The sequence below is a fragment of the Mus caroli genome, unplaced genomic scaffold, assembly GCF_978045245.1.
Source record: "Mus caroli unplaced genomic scaffold, Mus_caroli_1 scaffold_10, whole genome shotgun sequence".
Classification (NCBI taxonomy): Eukaryota; Metazoa; Chordata; class Mammalia; order Rodentia; family Muridae; genus Mus; species Mus caroli.
In genome coordinates, this window is record NW_028227265.1 from 53,686,421 (window position 1) to 53,709,921 (window position 23,501).

At 38.0% G+C, this 23,501-nt stretch overlaps 1 pseudogene; it reads left to right on the forward strand.

The window, feature by feature from the left end:
- Positions 1-19,657: 19,657 nt before the first annotated feature.
- On the forward strand, positions 19,658-19,782 carry LOC115031823 (small nucleolar RNA SNORA17; annotated as a pseudogene).
- The last annotated feature ends 3,719 nt before the right edge of the window (positions 19,783-23,501 follow it).

The window sequence follows — 23,501 nt, forward strand, 5'->3', positions numbered from 1 at the left end:
GTACCTCTGGAAAAGTTTACCAAACTTTTGAAGAAACAGCAATAAAAGCTTCATCCACACTCTAACAGAAAACAGAAGCCAATGGAAGAGGGCCCAGTTCTTTTTTTGTGAGGTCATCTTTCCCTTGGTGAAATTAGATGACAATAACGCAAGATAGGAAGACTGTAAAGCAATATCTTTCACTAACAGAAAGAAGAATCTTCTTCTAAACATAATCCAGAAATATTTAATATGAATAAAATAGACAAAGCCTAGGTGAGCAAAACTGTTTCCACATTGAAAAAAATTATTTGGAAGAAAAACAACACGAGTACAGATTAAGAAAATATATCTGACAACATTCAAGTTTTATCCAAAATGTTAGGAACCGAAGAGAAATTTTATGGCCTAATAATGGGTCTAGGGCCATACCGTCTGCTGATTTCATCCCAAAACCAGAAAATGAGGAAAGCGTTCTGCTGTTACTAGTCATGTCTTTATTAAAATGGAAGCCCAGGTTATTACAATAAGAAGGGAAAAATCCAAAGATGTTTTAAAGACATAAAATTTTCCTGTATTTGAGATTTGACATACCAGAGTGAGGAGGGATATCCAGGGTAGCTCCAACTCTCTCAGAGGAGAAGGGAGAATGGGGGATATGAGAGTGGGGACCAAGAACAGGGATGACAACACTCAGGATATAAAGGGAATAAATAATAATAAAATAATTTCTCTGCATTCAGTATGATTTGTAGAGATAGAAGTATGTTGTAGAAAACTTGAGGAAAGTCAAACTACTCAATTTTAAAACATATAATAAAACCTCAATAACTATCAGTGTAATAGGATAATACTTGACTAGTGAGCATAAGGGACCTGGACACATATAATCAATTAATTACAAAAGAAATCTATTTATGATGCAATAGTCATTTTCAATAAGAGTGACTGAAAAGAGTTGTATGTCAGAGTAAAATAAAATTGGGTTTTATTTCCAACCTTACATGAAAATAAACATGAATTGTATCACGGCTGTAAATGACAAACATACAATATTTTTATTCTTATTTATTTATTTTTAACTTAGAAGCTGGGCAGGGAGGCTTTGGCATTGGTTTGGAGAACTAAACTCTTTACATTTTAATTGTTAACCTTCAGCTGAGCTATCTATCTAGGTAAGTAAACATATTTTTACAAAGAAAATCCTGTGTTTGGGTTGAATGAACTTTCTTAAACCTGGTAGCAGAAATATAAGTAATACAAAATTTAAAAACCCACAATGAACAGACTTTATCCAGTTTCAAAACTCCTATTCAGTCAGACTTTTGAGAGAAGGAAAAGCTAAGGTACAGAGTGGGCAAAAAACATGTAAGTCATGTGTGTGGGATATCATTTGCATGCTGAATATGCAAACACCCAAGATATGAACAAAAAACAGTCAGTTTTTTAAATGGGTAGAAGATAAGGCTCAAGGAGTTACTGAAGATATGCAGATGAAACAGATACAGTAGACTATGTTTGACAACCTTGACATCGGGAAGCAGAGCTGTGCTGAAAGGTGACCACACATCCTTCATGCTGCTAAAACAAGAATCCTACTATCCCCAAAGGCTTGTGAGAACAGGGAGAAATTAGAGCTTTATAAAGTGCTTTTGAGGATTAAAAATATTATGCTATGCATATAAAGCCCAAATTGGAAACAAGAACAATATCCTTCAGCCAGGAAACAGGAAAGCATATAACAAGACATTCAAATAATAGAACAGTACTGCTAATAAAAAGGAGTGAACTCACAAGACACAGTTCCCAGATACCAGCTCCATGATGCTGGGTAAACAGGTTAAAAGGTTATGTTCTATGTGTTTCGATTTTTATGACCATCGTAGAAAAAGCAAATTGTAGTGCTAGTTGGTGTTTGACCACCTCTGTGGTTTTGATGTAATTTGGGCTCAGAGTAAGATAGGGCTAGAGGGTTGATCTCCAATGTGACAATCCTGAGGGGTATTTAGTAGAACCTAAACTGAAGGAAAGGCCATCCAGAGGCTGTCCCACCTGGGGATCCATCCCATATACAGGAACCAAACCCAGACAATATTGTGGATGCCAACAAGAGCTTGCTGACAGGAGCCTGATATAGCTGTCTCTTGAGAGGCTCTGCCAGTGCCTGACATTACAGAAGTGGATGCTAACAGCCATCCATTGGATTGAGCACAGGGTCCCCCATGGAGGAGCTAGAGAAAGGACCCAAGGAGCTGAAGGGGTTTGCATCCCCATAGGAAAAACAGCAAAATGAACCAACCAGTACCAGCAGAACTCCCAGGGTATAAACCACCAACCAAAGTGTACACATGGAGGTGGTGTCCAATGGCTCCAGATGCATATGTAGCAGAGGATGGCCTTGTGGGACATCAATGAGAGAAGAAGCCCTTGGTCCTGTGAAGAATTGATGCCCTAGTGTATGCCAGGGCCAGGAAGCAGGAGTGGATGGATTGGTGATCAGGGGGAGGGGGATAAGGGGGTTTTTGAAGGGGAAATAAGGAAAGGAGATAACACCTGAAATGTAAATAAAGAAAATATTAAATAAATAAATAAATAAATAGAGGTGGGACCTCTTGGAAGTGATTAATTCATTGAGATTCCCAGTCTTCAGAAGAAAACAATACTTTCTTGGGAGTGTTTTTAATATCCCAGGATGAGATTGGTACTCACAAGGATTATTATAAGCAAGCTCGTTATGACTATGACAACTCTTACAGATCCCCCATTACCATAAAAAGTCCTCTCGATTAACTCTCTTTTCTGTAGCATTTTTTCCCTGTGTGCTTTTATATCTTATTAGATATTTTCTTTATTTACATTTCAAATTTCCTAGTTTCCCCTCTGAAAACCCTCTATCCCCTCCCCCTTCTTTTTGCTCCCCAACCCACCCACTCCCATTCCTGGTCCTGGCATTCCCATATACTGGGGCATTGAACCTTCACAAGACCAAGGGCCTCTCCTCCCATTGATAACCAACTAGGCCATCCACTGCTACATATACAGCTAGAGCCACAAGTTTCACCATGTGTTTTCTTTGATTGGTGGTATAGTTCCAAGGAGCTCTGGGGAGTACTGGTTAGTTCATTTTGTTGTTCCTCCTATGGGTCTTCAGACCCCTTCAGCTCCTTTGGTACTTTTTCTAGCTCCTTCACTGGGGACCTTGTGCTCCATCCAATGGAGATGATTGTGAGAGATAGGAAAGATCTTATTATTATTAAAGATCTTATTATCGAATGTTATTTTCTTTTGTCAGCTACATTGTATGTCACTACTTTTATGTGTTTTCATATGCACATTTTAAATAAAACTGTACAATGTGTTATAGCTGGGGGAAAAAAAGCCTTCTCATCATATGACTCCACTCACCATGTTATGACACAGTGGGAAGCCCTTAGCAGATGTGGTTTCCTCAGTGTGTGAATTCTAGCTTCCAAACTGTAAGCCAAAATAAATTTCCTTTGCTTTACAGAATACTCACTGTAGGTATTTTGTTTCAGCAACACAAAATAGACAAAGAACCCATGGTAGATTAGCATAAGGGCATTTGCTGAAGTAATAAAACTATTTTTATTCTGATTTGTGTCATAGTACAATGAATCAGTACTTTGTTAAAACTCAGAGAACTCTACAGTTTCAAGAATATTTTATAATAAACCCATTATTTTGTACAATTAATATATGCTAATAAAAATAAAATGTTTTACTGTGTTTTAAACTTTAGCAAGCCGGGCGTGGTGGCACACACCTTTAATCCCAGCACTCGGGAGGCAGAGACAGGCAGATTTCTGAGTTCTCGAGCCCAGCCTGGTCTACAAAGTGAGTTCCAGGACAGCCAGGGCTACACAGAGAAACCCTGCCTCAAAAAACAACAACAACAACAACAAAACAAAACAAAAAAAAAAAAAGAGAAAACTTTAGCATTAAATTTTCAAAATGTATACCTCACTGGGGAAAATTAAATTAAAATGTAAAAGGAACTTTGAGTTTAAAATTTCTTCCATTCTAAACCAGTATACAATGAATCATCCTATAAGAAAATTCATTTTAATTACTTTCTCAGTCTAAGAAGTAAATATAATACACAGCTCACCTATCTTTAAAGCAGGCCTTGAATGATTTTTTATCTATATTTTCCATTTTCATGTTAAAAAATTAAGAAGCTTATAAAATTTTTTGCATAGGCTATCCTTTTTAGTACTTAAAATAGTAAAAATTAACACCGAGTTAGTGTTTATATCCAACTCATTTCGACAATAAGAAGTTATTATATGTTAACAGAATGCCATTTTAAATACAAATAATATTCTAAGTTAAGTAAAATTTAGAGATGTAAAATTGTCTTAGTAGTTTCAAGTCTCTTCCATGTCAAGCTTTCTAGGTGACAGCTGGTTACATCCGCCTGCTTCTCTGGGATGCCTAAAATCTGAGAACTATGGCTTCAGATGATATGATGGTACAAAGAAAAACTAAGATGCATGACATTGCCTCTATCAGCAAATGTTTATATACTAAGCACAAATGTGTTTGAAATATTTGTCAAGCATCCATAAAGAGCTGGAAGCCATTTCTGTCTATATGCACAAAGGCACAGGAAAGCTGTAGCTCTGGCCAACATCACATCTGCTTCTCTTGACTCCAGATCCCACACTCTTTCCTTCCATCACTGTGTCTTTTAAATGCCTTAATAGAGAAAATATTATCTTGTTTGCCTTTTAACCCTCTGGATTATTTTATAAGGTATATCAAACACTTCCTGAAACATCCAATATTCTTTCTGCTCTAAAATTGTTTTCATTTGACTTTTTTCTCACCATTTTCTTCTTAATTTTCCCTGAATAAAGTCTTCCAAAATATTGTCTGAATTTTTCTGAATAACAACAGCTGTTCATTCCCAGGTTGGCTGTGACCCCAAAGCAGCAATGGCACCAAACCAATGTTCTCTCCTTGACAGCTTCAAGAAAATGAACATTTTCTGGATCCTGGGCCCTGCCAGATCCTTTTCATGTCTGAACCCACATGGGATAAGGGCAAGAGTGGTGTTAAATAAAAATAACACAGTTCTGTCATTCCATTGGGACTTGTGCAAGGTCAATAATATGGAATCTAGATGTGATTGTATTTTCTTTTTTAAAAATTTTTATTAGGTATTTTCCTCATTTACATTTCCAATGCTATCCCAAAAGTCCCCCATACCCTCCCCCCACCCCTCTACCCCCTCACTCCCACTTCTTGGCCCTGGTGTTCCCCTGTACTGAGGCATATAAATTTTGCATGACCAATGGGCCTCTCTTTCCACTGGTAGCCAACTAGGCCACCTTCTGATACATATGCAGCTAGAGACACAAGCTCCTAGAGCTATAGGTGATTGTATTTTCATAAGGAATTTAAAACACTTATAGGTTACTATTATATCATCTATTCTTCAAGCAGGAATGCATTGATATGAGACTTGATTCAAAACAGTCTAGAATCTTCCCATTAAAAATAAAGGGAAGGAAACTTCACAAACTTCCCATTTTTTCTGGTGAGTTTTTGATGCACAATGAACTATCACCTAAACATGACTTTATTTAACTTGTGAGCCTGGGAGTCAGTCATGTGTTCTCTGTTTAATTAGCTGGTTCATCCAGGTCCAAGTCTACAGTGAGCTGATTCTGTTCATGTCTGTAACACTTTCCATATGTGATCCATCCATGCGTTGATTAGTCAGAATTCAGAACCAGAATAGCTAAGGTGCTATTGAGCTTTAAAATGGAAACTTTCAAACTGTCTTAAGACCAACCCAAATCCAACAGAGAGGGCAGAGTGTGGGATCCATCTCTGGTAAAAGAAATTCTGAATTGTTGTGTTGGTATTTCAACAAAAAGGAGACTGAAAGATCAGGTGTTTTAAATATGCTACTTACCAGGTCTCTTTTATAATAAGATGCAGAGAGTTACTCAGTGTCCATTTTCAGCACTATAAAGGGTTCCTAGAATGCAGACGTGGAAAAAATAGTGTTATGTATGGAAAAGTATCAAAATATGCAAGAAAGGGTCCTTCTGTTGGTGGTGACAGAGGCAGGATGGGAAAAGCTGAGTGTATAGCAGGTACTCTGATCTCTATTGTGTGGCTAACTAGGGTTTAAATAGGGTAATGAAGAGTGAAGTTAAGAGAAAGAAAATCTGGGTAGAAATCCACAAAGGTTGTAAAAATAAAAATCAGTATTCCACAGTGTAGACTAGTAGACGAAACAATGTTCAATGTCTAAGCATTTTGGAAAGGCTTATAAACACAACCATATACAGACAGACACACAGACACACACACACACATCTACACACAGAAATGCACATATGCATACACATGGATAAGGGCAATATTTGCCTTAAACATTGCAAGGCTGGATCTTCCTTCTGATATTTAGCTACTGGTCTCTCTAATTTTCAAAGTCTTACATCCTTCCCACGCCATTTCTCAGTCATTGGCCTGACCATTAATGGTTTGTGCCTGATGTGTTACAACAGCGCTACAATGGGCAGATTATGGTTGTTGTTTCTCTCCTTTATACAGTTCTAAGAAGAGAATAGTAATAGTGTCAACTTGGAATTTCATGTCCTTACTAGTTGACTGTTTTAGTTAGACTATCATTATGAGTCAACCATTTCTTAAATTCTTGCCATATGTTCCATGCTGCATGTAAATTACTTGTGTTATTTTAAATATCCTTTTTCTAACTGCATAGATTCTCTTTAACTGTTTAAAAAATTATATAATAATTTTTATGTATCTTGGAGCTGACTAAGCAGAAGTTGTCTCACGTTTTAAAGGCATAAATTGGAGTGATGGAGCTATGTAACAAGTTAGTCTAATGATCTAGCAGTCTAAGGGTTTTTTTTTGTTGTTGTTTTGTTTTTTTTAAATGAGAACCCTCACCAAGCATTGTGGATTGGGTCCAGTTGAGGCTTCTGGTGAGCGAGTTCCAAAAGACAAGAAATAAGGGGTTCGTGTCAATCCAGGATGCATATTCTTTTCCATCCATTCTTTTCTAAAGACACAAACTAGTTTTTAAAAATTGAAATTACCATAACCAAAGACAGGAAATTTGTTCCTAAGAAATACTTCTCAGCATGATGAAGTATGTACTAGAACTTGGAATATAAGACCAGTAGAATTCTGAGTTCAAGGCCAGCCTGGGCTACATCATGAAATTATATTAAACTATTATATTGAAATAAAACCAACCAGTCTAGAAAGATACTGAATAGTTAAACTTCCTGCTGCCATTTTATCCCTAGCACCCACACGGTGAAGCAAGATAAGTAACCTTGACAGGTTGCCCATTCACTCCGAAGTGCATGTCACACGTATGTACACACTAAATAAATAAATAAATTTAACTAAACAAAAGTCCCAAACAACAAACAACAAAATCCCACCACTTTTCATGTGAGGTACGTTGGGCAAAAAATGATGAGGGGTTTTGAATGCCCTCAGGAAAAAAATGCAATTTTGTTTATGTTGAAATGTAGAGATTTCTAAACACTAGATAGAAAAGATACAATCTGTTCACCTCTGCATTTTTCATGTTTATATAAGTCCTATGAAAGATATAGTGAGTACTCCTTACAATCTCTCTCTCTCTCTCTCTCTCTCTCTCTCTGTATGTGTGTGTGTGTGTGTGTGTGTGTGTGTGTGTGTGTGTGTATTTAAGCTACTGATTCCAAATCATGAAATCATGGGATAAGGATTTTGCTTACAGGCAAAAGTGTTGGTCTAGAATACATGATGCCCTGGGTTCAATCCCTGGTACTGAAAAACACATCCAGATAATGAGAGCTCAACTTCTCTTCACTCACGTGTACTTTCTGGATCATTCTCCATGAACAATGTGTTTGCCTTTTACAGACTTCCTCCTCTCCACAATATATTTTTTAACTTTTACCTCTGCAAGGAAATTTTCTGAGAGAAGATTAGCCTATAAAAACGCTTTAATTTTCAATTACACTTTTCATAATATCTACTCCTGTAGATTCTATATTTTATTCAATGGTTGCTTGTTTCTGTACCCATTTTTTTTTTTGAGGTCAAAAGTATTCTAGAGTCACATCCCTATTTTTTTATATATTGTTTATTTTATATTTTCTTCATTTTCAAATTGTTTTGGTTTTTGAGACAGGGTTTCTTCGTATAGCCTTGGCTATCCTGGAACTCATGTTGTAGACCAGGGTGGCCTAGAACTCAGAAACCCTTCTGCCTCTGCCTCCCAAGTGCTGGAGCCACTGCCCGGCTCTCCAATTTTTATTCTAATGAAAGATCTATCATAATTCCAAGAAGGGAAGAGATTCCCCAGGTTCACAGCATGTGAAGGAGGCATTATTATGGCCAATGGTTCCTTCTCTATTTGACGGCTCTCATCTCTTTAGTTTCTCTGGATGTTACTAAAGCTACCCTGTATTCTTTAAATGAATTTTATTGCTACATTCTCTTTACCTGTCTCTGTATATCTGTCCTTGATTGAAGTACTCCACACATGAGACTCATGTACTCAAGTCACAACTTACAAAATGGACTTGCAAACTTTATATGCCCCAGTACAGGGGAACCCCAGGGCCAAAAAGTGGGAGTGCGTGGGTAGGGGATTGGGGGGGTGGGTATGGGGGACTTTTGGGATAGCATTGAAAATGTAAATGAGGAAAATACCTAATAAAAAATAAATTAAAAACACAAAAACAAAAACAAAATGTAACTTTGTTTAAAGATAAAGGTTTTTTATTATCATTTTAGGCATTTTTAAAATTTATTTGTTTGTTTTATATCCTGATCACAGTTTTCTCTCCCTCCTTTCTCCCCAGCCTCTCACCCCACCATTAACCATTCCTCCTCAGTTTCTCTTCAGAAAAAGGCAATGCTCCCAAGGATATTAACCAGCCTTGGTAAATCAAGTTGCAGTAAGGCTAGGCACCTCCTCTCCTATTAATGCCAGACAATGCAACCAAGTAGAAGGGAAGGGACCCAAAGGAAGACAACAGAGTCAGAGACAACCCCTGCTCCCATTGTTGGATGTCCTACAAGAAGACCATACTGCACAACTGTAACATTTGTGCAGGGAGCGTAGTTCAGCCCTGTGAAGGCTTCCTGGTTTGTAGTTGAGTCTCTGTGAGCAACTATGGGCCCAAGGTCATCGATTCTGTGGGTTTTCTTGTGGTGTCCTTGACCCCTCTGGCTCCTACAATCCTTGTTCTCTTTCTTTGCCCTCTTTGTCAGGATCTCCCAAGCTCCACCTAATTGTCTGGCTGTGGGTTTCTGCATCTGTTTCCATCAGCGGCTGGGTGAAGCCTCTCTGATGACTGTTGAGCTAGGCACCAGTCTAAGAGTATAGCAGAAGATTATTAGGAATCATTTCATTGATTTTTAATTTTATTTTTATTTTTTGCCAGTCGAGTTTGGCAATGAAAACTCCCAGGAATTATTTAAGCAAAGACTCCTAGCAATGGAGGATACAGACCCTGAACCAGCCATTTCCTGTAAACAGGCAAGATTTCCAATGGAGGGTTTGGGACACCAATCCAAACACAAAACCTTGGACCTATAATTTGTCCTTCCTACAGGATGTGCTGACATAAAGGTGGCACAGAAATTGTGGGACTGACTAACCAATGACTGGTCCAATTTGAAACCCATGCCATAAGAGGGAGCCCATCTCTGACACTGCCTGGATGACCAAGAACCAGAGGCTGGATAGGCCAGAGACCTACATGGAGCTAAGGTATTTTAAAGGTATAAGTGCATTAAAATAGAGGTGTTAGGATGGAGGGAGACATAAGCAGGAAGACTGATGATACTCGGATAGAGATATCAGGAATACATACACATACTCACACACACTCACACACTCACACAAAATCACGGAGAGTCACACGGTAGTTCAGAAAGCTGAGCCAAGGAGATAATGTCTGGAGAAACCATACTATACCATACTAGCTATCACCCTGATTTGGGGATTATGACCTTTAGATGTCATAATTTTTGTTGTTGCTGCTTCAGTTGCTCAGTTTGTAAAGGTCTATTATGTCATCCCTAGAAAGTTACATGTACCTTAAACTCCATTCTGTAGCCAGGCTTGTAGCCATGCCTTCAATATCATTATGCTACATTTGGAGTGAGTCTATTCTCATTTCCTGGTAGGTTTTGTTTCAGTATAAAAATTGCAATAATCTAGGGGAATCTTCAGCAGTCAGAAACAAGGCACATATGAGCCTCAGCCGTATCATTCTTTTTTGAGATTTATCCACCTAGTGATCTCTGAACTAAAATACCAGCCACATTTCCAGGTAAGGAAATGGGAAGAAAAGAGGAAATTTGATCAGGCAAGTGTTATTTCAAATTAGATCTCTGTTACTTAAGGTTTTTTTGCCACCCAAAATAAAATCAAGGAGATCTTGCAATATTTAAATGCTTATCAGGAACTAGTGATATTCAGCCAGAGCACCATACATGCTGTGTGGCCACAACAACATGTGCTATAAAAATAGAATCTCTGTGTTTATCTTTTTCATCCTGAGAACACACTGTTCCACCAGTGGGTTAGTTTTCCAACCTAGAAACATGAAGAAGCTGCATAGCAAAATTCTAAGCCATGCTTATGTTTGAGTCTAACTTTCTTATTGTCTGCCAGTGTTTTTAATGTGTCTTGACACATTTTTAAAGCTCAGTATACAATTTTTCTTCAAGCCTGAGGAAAACAGGGTCATTCCTCTGAGAAGAATGAGTTTTTGAATTACAGGAAATGGGTGAAATGTGGAGTAATGGTTTTTACCCTTTCAAAGTGCTAGTAACAGGTTTAGGAAGGAAATAATTCAAGTTGATGCTGTGTGTACACCTGCCACAGAATTCAACCAATATGCCAAATTGTTGACAAATGAATGGTCTATGATAATATTTAGAAAACATTTTTAATAATATCCAGCACACAGACAAACCACAACATGATGAATTTGAGTCACACCTTAGGGAACAAAAGACATATCGTTTAGACACATATCTATAGTGGTAGTTAGGAAGGAAAATTGTAACAACCTGTGATTGTTGTGGGTGCCTTCTTGTCTACTGTGCCATCTGAGGCACAGGGCAGATCAGGAAAACTATAAAAAGCAGGAATGAGTTATGCTACTGCATCTATCATAGTGCTCACTGCAAAACACTCCCTCTGGAAACAGGACAAAAGAAACAGCAATCCTCCCCAGCCCACCCTCCTTCCCCACACCCCCAGCTCACCCTCAGCCCAACCTCCAACAATGATTACTCAGATGACAACTTGCAAACAAAATAGAAACTTATAGGATATCACTGGGACAAAATGGACTCTAGAATCAAATCTCAGATCTTCCCAAACACCAAACTTCCTCTACGACTGAGAGAGGGGTGTGGGGTTACTGGGAGAAGACAACTTTAAATAATAATTCTCCTTGCAATGTCCCTAAGTATATCCTTTCCTCTTCTAGGTCACTATTGACCCCAAGAATGACTAAACTTTGGTCAGCTGAATCCACTTTTGTTCACGATCAGCCTGTAGAAGGTGACAATAAGAACACCCAGCACACTCAAGACATGAACTCTAACACACACTCTGCTCTGTGGACCTCATTAATATGGAGAAGACCACAGTCAGAGGGAGGATTATGTTCTGACTTGGAAAGAAATTCAGAGCTGCCCTCTCTGACTTAAAGCTTCAAGGTGCATATAAATAATTCACAATGTACATTATTAACTTGTTCATAAAGTTAACTTTTGCTAGAGTTTCACCACACCACTATATATGAAAAAGAAACCTTTCTCAAAGATAATTGGAAACCAGTATTCAATAGATTTGTTATCAAGAAGGAAGTTTTAAATCTTAAAATATTTTATTGTAATAATAACAATATAGAGTTTATTGAATTTTATTTCATTTTAAAGGTTACACATTATGATTTAGACATTACTTAATGTATGCATGAACCAAAGCATTCAATGCAGCATTGATAGGTATAATTTTATGATTTTATTCATCAATTAAATATACTTAATAATAAAAGGAGTAAAAAATAATTGGAAAACCTGACCCATAAGAGATGGATATAAATGAAGACATTTCACACTTTCCTCCCTACATGTGCCTTCTTCTGAATAGTTATGTAATCAGCCATACTGTAGAAACTAAATTGCCACCTTTCTCTCAAAAGTTTATTGTGTACATTTTTAAAAACTGGCTTTAAAGACCTTATTGGACTTAGCCACCACATACTGCTTAGCAATATTGATTGTAGGCCAATTTATTCATACTCACTAGTCATGAAAATCTAGTATCTCCATAATGTCTGCTTTTAAAAGAACACACATACTTTTATTTTCAAGCATATTATGCACTGCCTTGAAGCACATGCTAAAATGAATTATAGAATGAGTTTGAAAGAGAATTAGCAATTAAAACATTCATACATGTTTGTCTTCAAATGTTTATATTGAATTAATGTGCAACCTAAGCAGTGCATATCAGAGTCCCCAACTGTTCCACTCATACTAGGTAGTAGCAGTTTAACTCTTACCAAAAGTTTACAACTCCCAGTCATTCAGGTGCTGTTGGTGAAGCTGAACGTGTTTTATTTGTGAGTGGGTGATTGTGAGTTGTATGCTTTTAGTTCTTTTGAGAAAAATATTTTGTTCTCTCCATTATTATATTAATATATAAAATATACTTTTGCTTGAGGCTATCATTACATTCTTTTATGTGATACATGCTGACAATGTATTTGTTGATGATATTTTAAGGATTTCTTTATTGGTATGGAAACTATAAATAGTAATATAGCATATCTACAAAACAGAATACTATTCAGACTTAAAATAACAGAAATTTTGTTATTTACCACAGCATGGAGAACATTAAATAAGTGAGACACAGAAATACAAACACATGTGATCTCATCTATACGTGAAATATGCACAGCTGAACTCAGAAGAAAAGTGTATATTGGGTGGTCCCAGAGTGGGCAAAGGACTGGGAGATACTAAAGGATACACAAGTTCATGAGATCTATTGTACAACTTGATGACTCCAGTTAATAACAATGTATTGTGAATCTGAAAACTGCTAAAATATTTTTAAATACCATCTAATAGTACATTCCCAACACAGTTCAAAAAGTGGTTACTTTTCTCCTTGCTTTACCTAAACAGGCTCACAGTTTCAGGATATAATCCACCATGATGGAGACAGAATGGTAGGGGGAATTCTTTGGCCATGGCATCAGAAACAGCAGGATGCTTGCTCACATGTTCATATATTAGGAATACTACCATATTTAGAAGAGCTATGGGCAATTCATAGCTAATAAGAGAGGGAAAATCAATGTTTTCCAGAGATGGGCCCTCTAATTGATTATCCAATACTATGTGATCAGCCCTAAACACATAATATATTAACAGTCTAAATGGACTCAGCAGATTGTATTTATGTATTTATTCATGTTTGAGTGTGCATGTGTGTGTATCTGTGTGTGTATTTATGTGTGTGTGCACATGTGTGTAAATGTGTGTGCGTGTGTGTGCATGTGTTTGTGTGTGTGTGTGTGTGTGTGTGTGTGTGTGTGTGTGTGTATGAGAGGGGGTAATAATAATTAAAGGAGAAGAGGCATGGATAGGAGGAGTGATGGAGGATATGGGATGTGGGAGGAGTTAGAAGAATGAGGAGGGGAACTTATGTAAATACTATACATATATATAGAAATTAAAATTGAAAAAATTCAAAAGAAATGCTGCCTGTCATTTTGGCTAGCTTCCTTCCTTCCCTTTTTATTCTGTCTACAATCACATTGTATAGTGCAGTACTGTTCACATTTGAGGTAGGATTTCCTCTTTAGTTAATTCCTTCCAGAAACTCCCCAAAAGAAATGCCGAAGGTTCCCTCACTAATGGCCAATCCAATAAAATTGACAATGGAAATTGAACAATACAATCATTCTCCTGAAAAGGTGCTTTATATTTATTAATCAAAAATAGTTTCCAGTGAGGTTTTTAACATTCTTTCACTAAAATGTTTTAAATTCAATAATCTTTACTAATAGATTGTTAACTTAGACCTAAGTGAACACTAATAGCCAACTAAGTTTGAAAGGGCAACTGCTGCTCTGCCACGGTTTTTCCTTTTGCAAATGTGTCTGCATTGACCCACTTGAGTGTAAGCCTCTGGAGCATAGCCAAGTCATTTTCTTGTCAGGGCATCATAAGAAATATGGCTGGTACTCAGGAGGTTCTCAGTGTATGCCATGAGACAAATGCATGGAGTACTGCCTTCTCAACTTTTGTACCAATACTTCCCACATGTCATTAGTCCTGAACATTTCAAATAATAGTTGGGAATCCATGTTGTATTTGTGACTTTACATGTAATACCTCCAGAATCTCCTTCTTCATCGTATAAGTTTAAATTGAAATATATAACTTCATCTAAATGAAACTTCTTTCTCTTCTTACTTTTAAGATGTTTTCTTCTTGAATCAGCAATGGGTAATTAAATTTTTAAAATGTCACATCAACATATGTTGAAGACATCATTTGTTTTTTCCTCCTTTGACTCATTAATATGCTAGATATTATTAATGCATTCTGAAATATTGAATCAGTTTCTGGATCCTGGATGGAATCCCACTTGGCCCTGGTGAGTTATTCTTCTAGTGTACTGCTGATTTCTGTGTTCTAATGTTTAATTTAGAATGTGCATTTCTGTTTCTAAGTGAGAGGGGCCTCTAGTTACTTTTTTGGATCGGAACTCCTGGCTTCAGACAAAGGGGTTGCGAGTTTACTTTCCTATGTTACAGAACATTGCAGGATACAGGACTTTCCCTATTTGTAGCAAATCTCAATTCCATCACATACTTTTCCTTTTTGGGAGCCAAATTTTTATTTTTATAAGTCCTGTTTATATAAACATATGGTGCATATTATTAAAGATAATGATGACACTGCTGTGTGTTTTCTTAAAAACCTTTAAAGAAATATCTCATAAAGACATATGACTGTTTATCACTTAACTTAACTGCATATATTGTAATTTCTTTGAATGTTTGCCCATTATCATTGGATAGAGCAGTGTAAGGTAAAAAATCAGAAGAAAGTTTGAGGGCTGATATTAAGTTGGCAAAATCTCTGACATTGGGCCAATTTCTTGAACTTAGTACTCTTCACAATAGTAAAGATTCAGGCACTTGCTTTAACTAGAAGTAATTAGTGTCATTAAACGTCAGTTACATAATTTGAAATCAACATTAACTTGCATTTCAGGCAAATTAAAAACCTTCCTTAGTGGATATGAAATTAGACTGAGGAAAGGTGGATGCATAACACATCCAAGCCTCTGCAGAAGACCAGGCTACTTTTTTTATGTCTTGGTTGGATACAAATACCACCGCCTTTGCAGAGTGAACACAGCTTCTGGTGTTGCATCATTCCAGAAAACTGACATTCTGGTAAACACAACAGTATATTGTTGCTATAATATAATATAAAATAATATAATATAATGATAGTTTAAAAAATCTGAGATCTGGATAACTTCTTCCCCAAATACTTCTATAGATTTATATGAAACAATGATAAATTGAGCAAAGTATAATCCTTCAAAAGTATTATTCATATTTTGAACTAATTATAGTCTTTCTATTTTTATTCTAGTGTGGGGTTATAAGGAGATCAAACAAATTATGCATATACATACACACATTTACACAATGCTCCAATTTTATTAAAAGAAAAACACATCTGTTTAGTTTGACTTAGTGGTGTTTGAGCTCAGCTGTACTGCTCAAATTAACCTTTAACACATGATTCTCCGCCTTAATCTCCTGAGTGCTGGTCTTATAGATACACGCATCTAAACTCATTTACATTATGTTATTTTAATTTCTCCCCAGCGTCAACTTGGGCTTATTCCACATAAAAGATGGTAGGGGCTGGTAAAGAAAACTTGAAGGGATACTGGGATGCAGGGCAACACATAATAAATGCTCCTGTTGGAAACAGGGAAGTTGAAGAACCCTCCTGGTCAACAGAAGAAAAAGAAACCAAGCTTAGGTAGACAGTTGCCATTTTTCATCCTTATCCTAAACTCTGTAAGATAAGTGAGAAGAACCAGAGATTGAGTTCATTGCCAGTAGGCTCATGGACACATTTATGGCTTGTCATGTTTGGTTGTTCTGTCTTTAAAAAAAAATTATTAGATATTTTCTTCATTTACATTTCATATGCTATCCCCTTCCCTAGTTTCCTCTCCAAAAGTCCCCTATACCCTCCCCCTCTATACCCTGTGAATGTCTGCTCCTTTCTGAAGGAAAACTGAGAGAGAAGGAAGTAGATCTGTAGGAGGAGGGAGGTGTGAGTTGGGAGAAGGATGTATTGTATGAGAGAAGAATCTATTTTCATTAAAAAGTATAGACTAGTCATTGTAATAAGGAACTTAGGTGGGAATTAATTATTCTAAATGAAATATTAATACAAACATCAAATTGAAATTTATTTTTCTATAGATTTATATTAATATATTATTATATTACTGCATTATATCTATATGTGCTTGCATTTATTTATGGGCATCATAATAATGCCTGGTGCTTGTGGATATTTGAATAGGGTGTCAGGACCCTTGATACTGGAGTGAAGGATGGTTGTGGGCTTCTATACGGGTGTTAGGAGCTGAACCCAAATCCTTTAGGAGAGCAATAAATGTTCTTAAGTACTGCGCAATCTCTCCAGATCTTAGAACGTTCTATAAAAGATTATATTTATTCTGGCACTTTTTCATGTAAAAGCATGTTCACGTCTGTGGAGGCTACTCTAAACATCTGTAAATATGGTGAATCTTATTTTTAAATGCCTTGAGTAAATACTTGAGAAATTCTATATGCTTTCTATAGTTTTCATGAAGATTAACAGTACTTAAACACAGATAAAGCATGCCATTCGTTTCCCCCCTCTGAGCATTTAATAAAAATGGGGGGAAAAGTAGCCAAGTATTGGATAGGCCAAGATCCTTGGAAGATAGGTTTTTATGATTAACATACAGTCCTTCCATTGATAACAGACCTGGTAGCTTTTCAGTAATTAATGGAAAATTTACCAAATGTGAATAAGGTTTTTATACAGATCTCTACTCCAAATTCAGTGTGATATTAATAAAAAAGACCCTATTATATGTGACACAGGCTCTGCTGCTCTGATCAGGTAAGCTGCTATTGAGGATTTTGCCTTATGGGGAAAAAAAAAACACAGCACAAAGAAAAGAAAGAACCCGTGTTTTCCCAATACACACCCATTTTATTAAGTTCAGGAATGCCAACTCCATCATCCAATACAGTCACCAAATCACTGAAGTGTTAGTACTTTATCAATCATGTTTTAAACGGTTTTTGTTGCTGATGCTATAATTCTAGAACTTTCCCAGAATCCTTCACTTTCAGCTGATAATGAAAGGCATGAAATGAACACAGCATGGTCAAGAAGTGACAAGTCTGAGCAGTACTCATTTTGTTGCATCAAATTTCACGAACAACCCCACACTGAGAAACTTACTTGTATTTTCAAGTGTCATTTCCCACTAGATAACCTCTGTTTAAAGCAGGATATCTTGATCTCTCAATTTCATAAGAATTGTTTTTAGATGAGGCAGGCTATGCATTTATTGTGTCTAAAAAAACACAAGAGATTCAGTGGGAAAGGATCAGATATTCCTCATGGGATTGAAGAAGAGCGACAGGGGCTGAAGACCTATTAAGCTATATCCTGGAGCAGGGTGTCATAGCAGAATTTGTAAAATATGATTTGAGCTTCAAAGAAATATTTAGCTACTGAAAAGAAGAATACATTTTCCAGCCAGCCGTGAAGCTGTTTAACATTTAGTACTGTGGCGTGAAAAGTTTATAAGGGATTTCTTTGCCTTTCCTATGAAGAAAATTCCCTAAGGATGCCTCCTCAACTCTTATCTTAAAATATATTACAGAATTTTTGGATGGTGATGATTTTCATTGCTTTTATTAGGATTTGTCACTTTTTTTCAAGTTTTGAGCTTGTGAATTATTTATTTACCCTAGGTTAGTAGCACAGTATCCACAGATATTCTTTAACAAGTATTTCTGTATTTTGGAGTCAGCATGAAATTCTGTAGAAAGAGAACATTGGTAACGTAAAAATGATTTTTATACCCTGAACATAAACATGCTGTAGGAATGATCCTCATTAGGTACTTTCTACTACTGTTGGTAATATGTAGTGTTTCCTATCATTTCCATTTAATGTGAGATCTTCACTTCTGAAGTCAATTAACACCAATGTGTCTTCTCCATATTAAAAATGGTATTAGGTAATGGTAAAATAGGTGTGATCAAGAAAAGTTCCTATACAATATAATTTCATATACTATCTTTTTAAAAAGCTAAAAGAAAATAAGCTACTGTAAACAGATAATTACTAAGTTCCTACTATGTTTCAGAAACTGTAGCTGGTTACTGAAATTTTAAGAAAAGATAATAAAGACGTGATTGATGCCCTCCCATAATATTGAACAGTAAGAGGAAATTGAATATTAACAACCACAAGAGACAAGATCAGTTCTGAAGGGGAAGTAAAGGAGAGAAATGGTAAGTTTGTTCTCTGATCTGAGACACCCATCTGCTTTTGCTTTTGAACATCAGTTATCTGATCCCAAAGATTAGTGACTAAAAAAAGACAGTGGCTACCCTCAAGAAGAGGCTGTAGGCATCATAATAGATAAACAAGGAACCCCTATCTCTCTTTCAAAGAGAGATGAATCAGGAAATGGAGATCTTGAAGGTTGTTTTATGGAGAGTTGTAACCAAGGCCTATATCCAGAGCACTGTACTTTAACTGTGGGTTCTGATCCCATATTGGGATCCTGTAGCAGAATGTGAGGGATTGTGAAATATTCAACAACAATAAAATTTTTGAATTTTCAACAAAGAAAAGTTAATTCAAAATTAATTTGTCTGTGGAGTTTCTAGAGTCCTTGTCCTTGCTGCATGGCAGGGCATTGCTGCAGCTCTCTTTGGCACACTGATTTGTGCCCTGTGTGCCATCACTCCACTGCACCATTCAACAGATTCAACTTGAAAAGCCTCAGGTCAGATTTGACAGTGCTGCTTGCTATAAATTAGAGTGGTTTACTGGATACACAACATTTTCTGTTTTCGCTGAAGTGTGAAGGTTTAATTGTGAAAAAGAATGACTTTTAATATTTCCTTACAAAATTCATCAGCAGGTATCAAGTTGGATTGAATTAGAATGTTTTATTTTAAAAATTGTTATTTGAGTCGCTGACTTGACTTTCACTAAACAGTCATTCAGGGAATTTTGGTTTAAGATTACAGCAGTATCTCCAAAATTTTCTGAAATGTTCTTAAATATACTTCTGCCATTCTGTACTATGTGTTTATGTGAAAAGACATTGGTGATCATAAAAATTGATGTACTGAGCAGCTCTGGAACATGTTAGATCTTCCGCATTTTTACAGTATCAAGCATTTAGCTAAGACTTATCCCTTTATGCAAAAATGAAAAAGCACACATGCCTCATTAACGCACATTTTCATTAGCTTTAAAAATGGTAAACATACCTGTCCCTAGAGTCACTGCAGGCTTCTGTCATATGTGCATCAGTAGGTGACAGAGAGAAATGAGCCTATCTCTACACTCAGTGTTCTGACCTGTGAACATTGGAATGATTAGTGGCCTAACACTCCCCTGAAAAAAAGGGAGCCTGAGACAACAAGCAGGAAGGTGCCAGGAAGGCCCAAATAGTCTCACCAGATAGAAATCAAGCTGGAGAATAGAAGAACACCACCTGGGGTCATGGGCCTCAGGCAGGAGTGAGCCCTAAGACAGATGACCCTTGCAAGAGGCCACTTCAAATGGGCTGGCTGAGGAGCTAGTCTGAGATGACCACCAGTCTGTTTCCACACAGTTCTGGGAGGAGGAAAAGACTGTGCCTGAGATGACCTTTGCTGAGCGCTATAATGCACTAATGGGACATAGCACTCCTGAAGCCACTGCAGAGGTGACCCAGACACTCGTGGTAGTGAAATGGAAGAGGAAGAAAAGCAGAAGAATGTGGGAACAATAAAGAGAGGCAGAACTGGAGACTCAAAGGTAATGAGGAATAGCCTGATGTGAGTAGTCTATAATGTCACCTGGGACCTTGGGAGGGTCCTGATCTGTAATGCCACTGGGAGCCATATTTGGTTCTTTGGCCCTGTAACATCAGGGTTCTGTTACCACCAAGACCAGGCTAATGTACCTGGTCTGGGCTGCCACCCGTGGACACTTTGATGTCCAGGGTACGTGCAGAACTAGCCCCATCCCTCACCTGGGCATTGTGGGAGATCTAGACCTAGAGGTATGAGAGCAGTAGAGACAACCCTGTCCCTAGCCAGCTGCAGTACTAGGGAGAGCAGGCCCTGCACATTCTAGAAGTTGTGGGTGAATTGGCACCAAGGGAAATGTATGTGGGAAAATTGACCCTACTTCTCGTGTCCCTGAAGTGTCATGGTCATGGAAGATATACACTTCTCCAGCCTCAACCCTCACTACCTGCAGCAGGCAGAAGACATGGTCATGGGCTCATGAGAGCAGGAGAGCTGGCCCTGTTGCTCACCTGCTGCAGCACTCAGGAGTGTGGGTCTTTTACCTCACTCTGGGCAGCACAATAGAGCTGACCCTAGAGTCAGAGGCATGGGCAAGCCTGCCCAAGGATATGAGAGCTGGCTACACCACTTTTCGGCTGTGGAGTGGCATGGGCAAGCAAGGGAGATATGCCCTTCCCTCCTCACTCCTTATAGAAACGTGTTATAGAGTTTCAGACTATTAAGGAAAACCTCATTGAGTTTCTTAAATAAAAAGAAAGTAAAGATGTCAGAGAAATGAGGAAAAATTATTTAAATTGTACCAGCAAAGACTTAACTGGTATTTTGAGAAAAGCACAGACTACAGCGCTTTATTTAACAAATGTCTGTAATGTCTCTCTTGTTTTTCAAAGCATTATATAGATAGGAGAACATCTGTAGTCAGGAGAATGAGGTAGATAGGAGAACATCTGTAGTCAGGAGAATGAAGTAGTTACTCCAGCTTTTAACTTCAAATATTATTCTGTGTATTATTCATACTGCTTACATGCACACAAACTGGAGAAACATTTTTTTCTATCATGGTACCACGTGCTTATTATCCCAGCACTTGGAAGATTAATGGGAGAAGACTCATGATTTGGAAGGCAGTTTGCACCACAGAGTAAGTTCCAGGCCATGCTAGACTCCAAGAACCTGTATTGTAAGAGCAACTGCAAGGCATGGAGACATCTGAGTGGATGAAGTGCCTATTGTGCAAGCATGAGGAGCTGAGTTAGGATCCCCAGCATTGATATAAGGATGCAAGAGCAAAGTGCAGGTCTGTGACCCCAACACTGTGAGCAGAGATGAATGGCAAACTGCAGAGTCAAGGCAGTGCTTTCTGGTTGCTCAGTCTAGCTAAGAAAATCTTTCAAGGCTCACAGAGGACTCTAAAAATATACAGTCTCCACTGTATAGGAACTGCAAAAGACAATTGACATAGGCCTTTCATTTCATGGATGCACACACAAGTGTACCAGCACACACAAGTGCACATGCATGCATCTCATGTGTGTGCATGCACACACACACACACACTTATCTGCTAATAATTTACTTTTTTGTTTGTTTGGGTTTTTTTTGTGGTTTTTCGAGACAGGGTTTCTTGTATAGCCCTGGCTGCCCTGGAACTCACTTTGTAGACCAGGCTGGCTTCGAACTCAGAAATCCACCTGCGCCTCCCAAGTGCTGGGATTAAAGGTGTGAGCCACCATGCCCAGCTAATTTACTTTTTTTTTTTCTTTTCCATACTAACTCTTTTTTTTTAATTAGGTATTTTCCTCAATTACATTTACAATGCTATCCAAAAAGTCCCCAATACACTCCCCCCCCCCAGGTCCCTCACCCACCCACCCCCACCCCTTGGCCCTGGCATTCCCCTGTACTGGGGCATATAAAGTTGGCAAGTCCAATGGGCCTCTCTTTCCAGTGATGGCCAACTAGGCCATCTTTTGATACAAATGCAGCTAGAGTCAAGAGCTCTGGAGTACTGGTTAGTTCATAATAATGATACATCTATGGGGTTAGCTAGAGAAAGTACCCAAGGAGCTAAAGGGAACTGCAACCCCATAGGTGGATCATTATTATGAACTAACCAGTACCCCAGAGCTCTTGTCTCTACCTGCATTTGTATCAAAAGATGGCCTAGTAGGCCATCACTGGAAAGCGAGGCCCATTGGACTTGCCAACTTTATATGCCCCAGTACAGGGGAATGCCAGGGTCAAGGGGTGGGGGTGGGTGAATGGGGGACTGGGGGGGGAGTGTATTGGGGACTTTTTGGATAGCATTGGAAATGTAATTGAGGAAATTACCTAATTAAAAAAAAAAGAAAAAAGAAAATGCTGTCTTTTTTCCACTGGATGGTTTTTGCTCCCTTGTCAAAGATCAAGTGACCATAGGTATGTGGGTTGATCTCAGGGTCTTCAGTTCTGTTCCATTGGTCTACTTGTCTGTAGTTATACCAGTACCATGCAGTTTTTATCACAATTGCTCTGTAGTACAGCTTTAGGTCAGGCATGGTGATTCCACCAGAGGTTCTTTTATCCTTGAGAAGGGTTTTTGCTATCTGTACTGGCTATTTTTGTGTCAACTTGAAACAGCTGGAGTTATCACAGAAAAAGGAGCTTCAGTTGAGGAAATGCCTCCATGAGATCCAACTGTAAGGCATTTTCTCAATTAATGATCAAGGGGGAAAGGCCCCTTGTAGGTGGGACCATCCCTGGGCTGGTAGTCTTGGGTTCTATAAGAGAGTAGGCTGAGCAAGCCAGGGGAGGCAAGCCAGTAAAGAACATCCCTCCATGGCCTCTGCATCAGCTCCTGTTCCCTGACCTGTTTGAGTTCCAGTCCTGACTTCCTTTGGTGATGAACAGCAGCATGGAAGTGTAAGCCGAATAAACCCTTTCCTCCCCAACTTACTTCTTGGTCATGATGTTTGTGCAGGAATAGAAACCCTGACTAAGACACTATCCTAGGTTTTTTGTTGTTCCAGATGAATTTGCAGATTGCCCTTTCTAATTCGTTGAAGAATTGAGTTGGAATTTTGATGGGGATTGCATTGAATCTGTAGATTGCTTTTGGTAAGATAGCCATTTTTACAATGTTGATCCTGCCAATCCATGAGCATGGGATGTTTTTCCATCTTCTGAGATCTTCTTTAATTTTTTCTTCAGGGACTTGAAGTCCTTGTCATACAGATTTTTCACTTCCTTAGTTAGAGTCACGCCAAGGTATTTTATATTGTTTGTGACAATTGAGAAGGGTGTTGTTTCCCTAATTTCCTTCTCTGCCTGTTTATC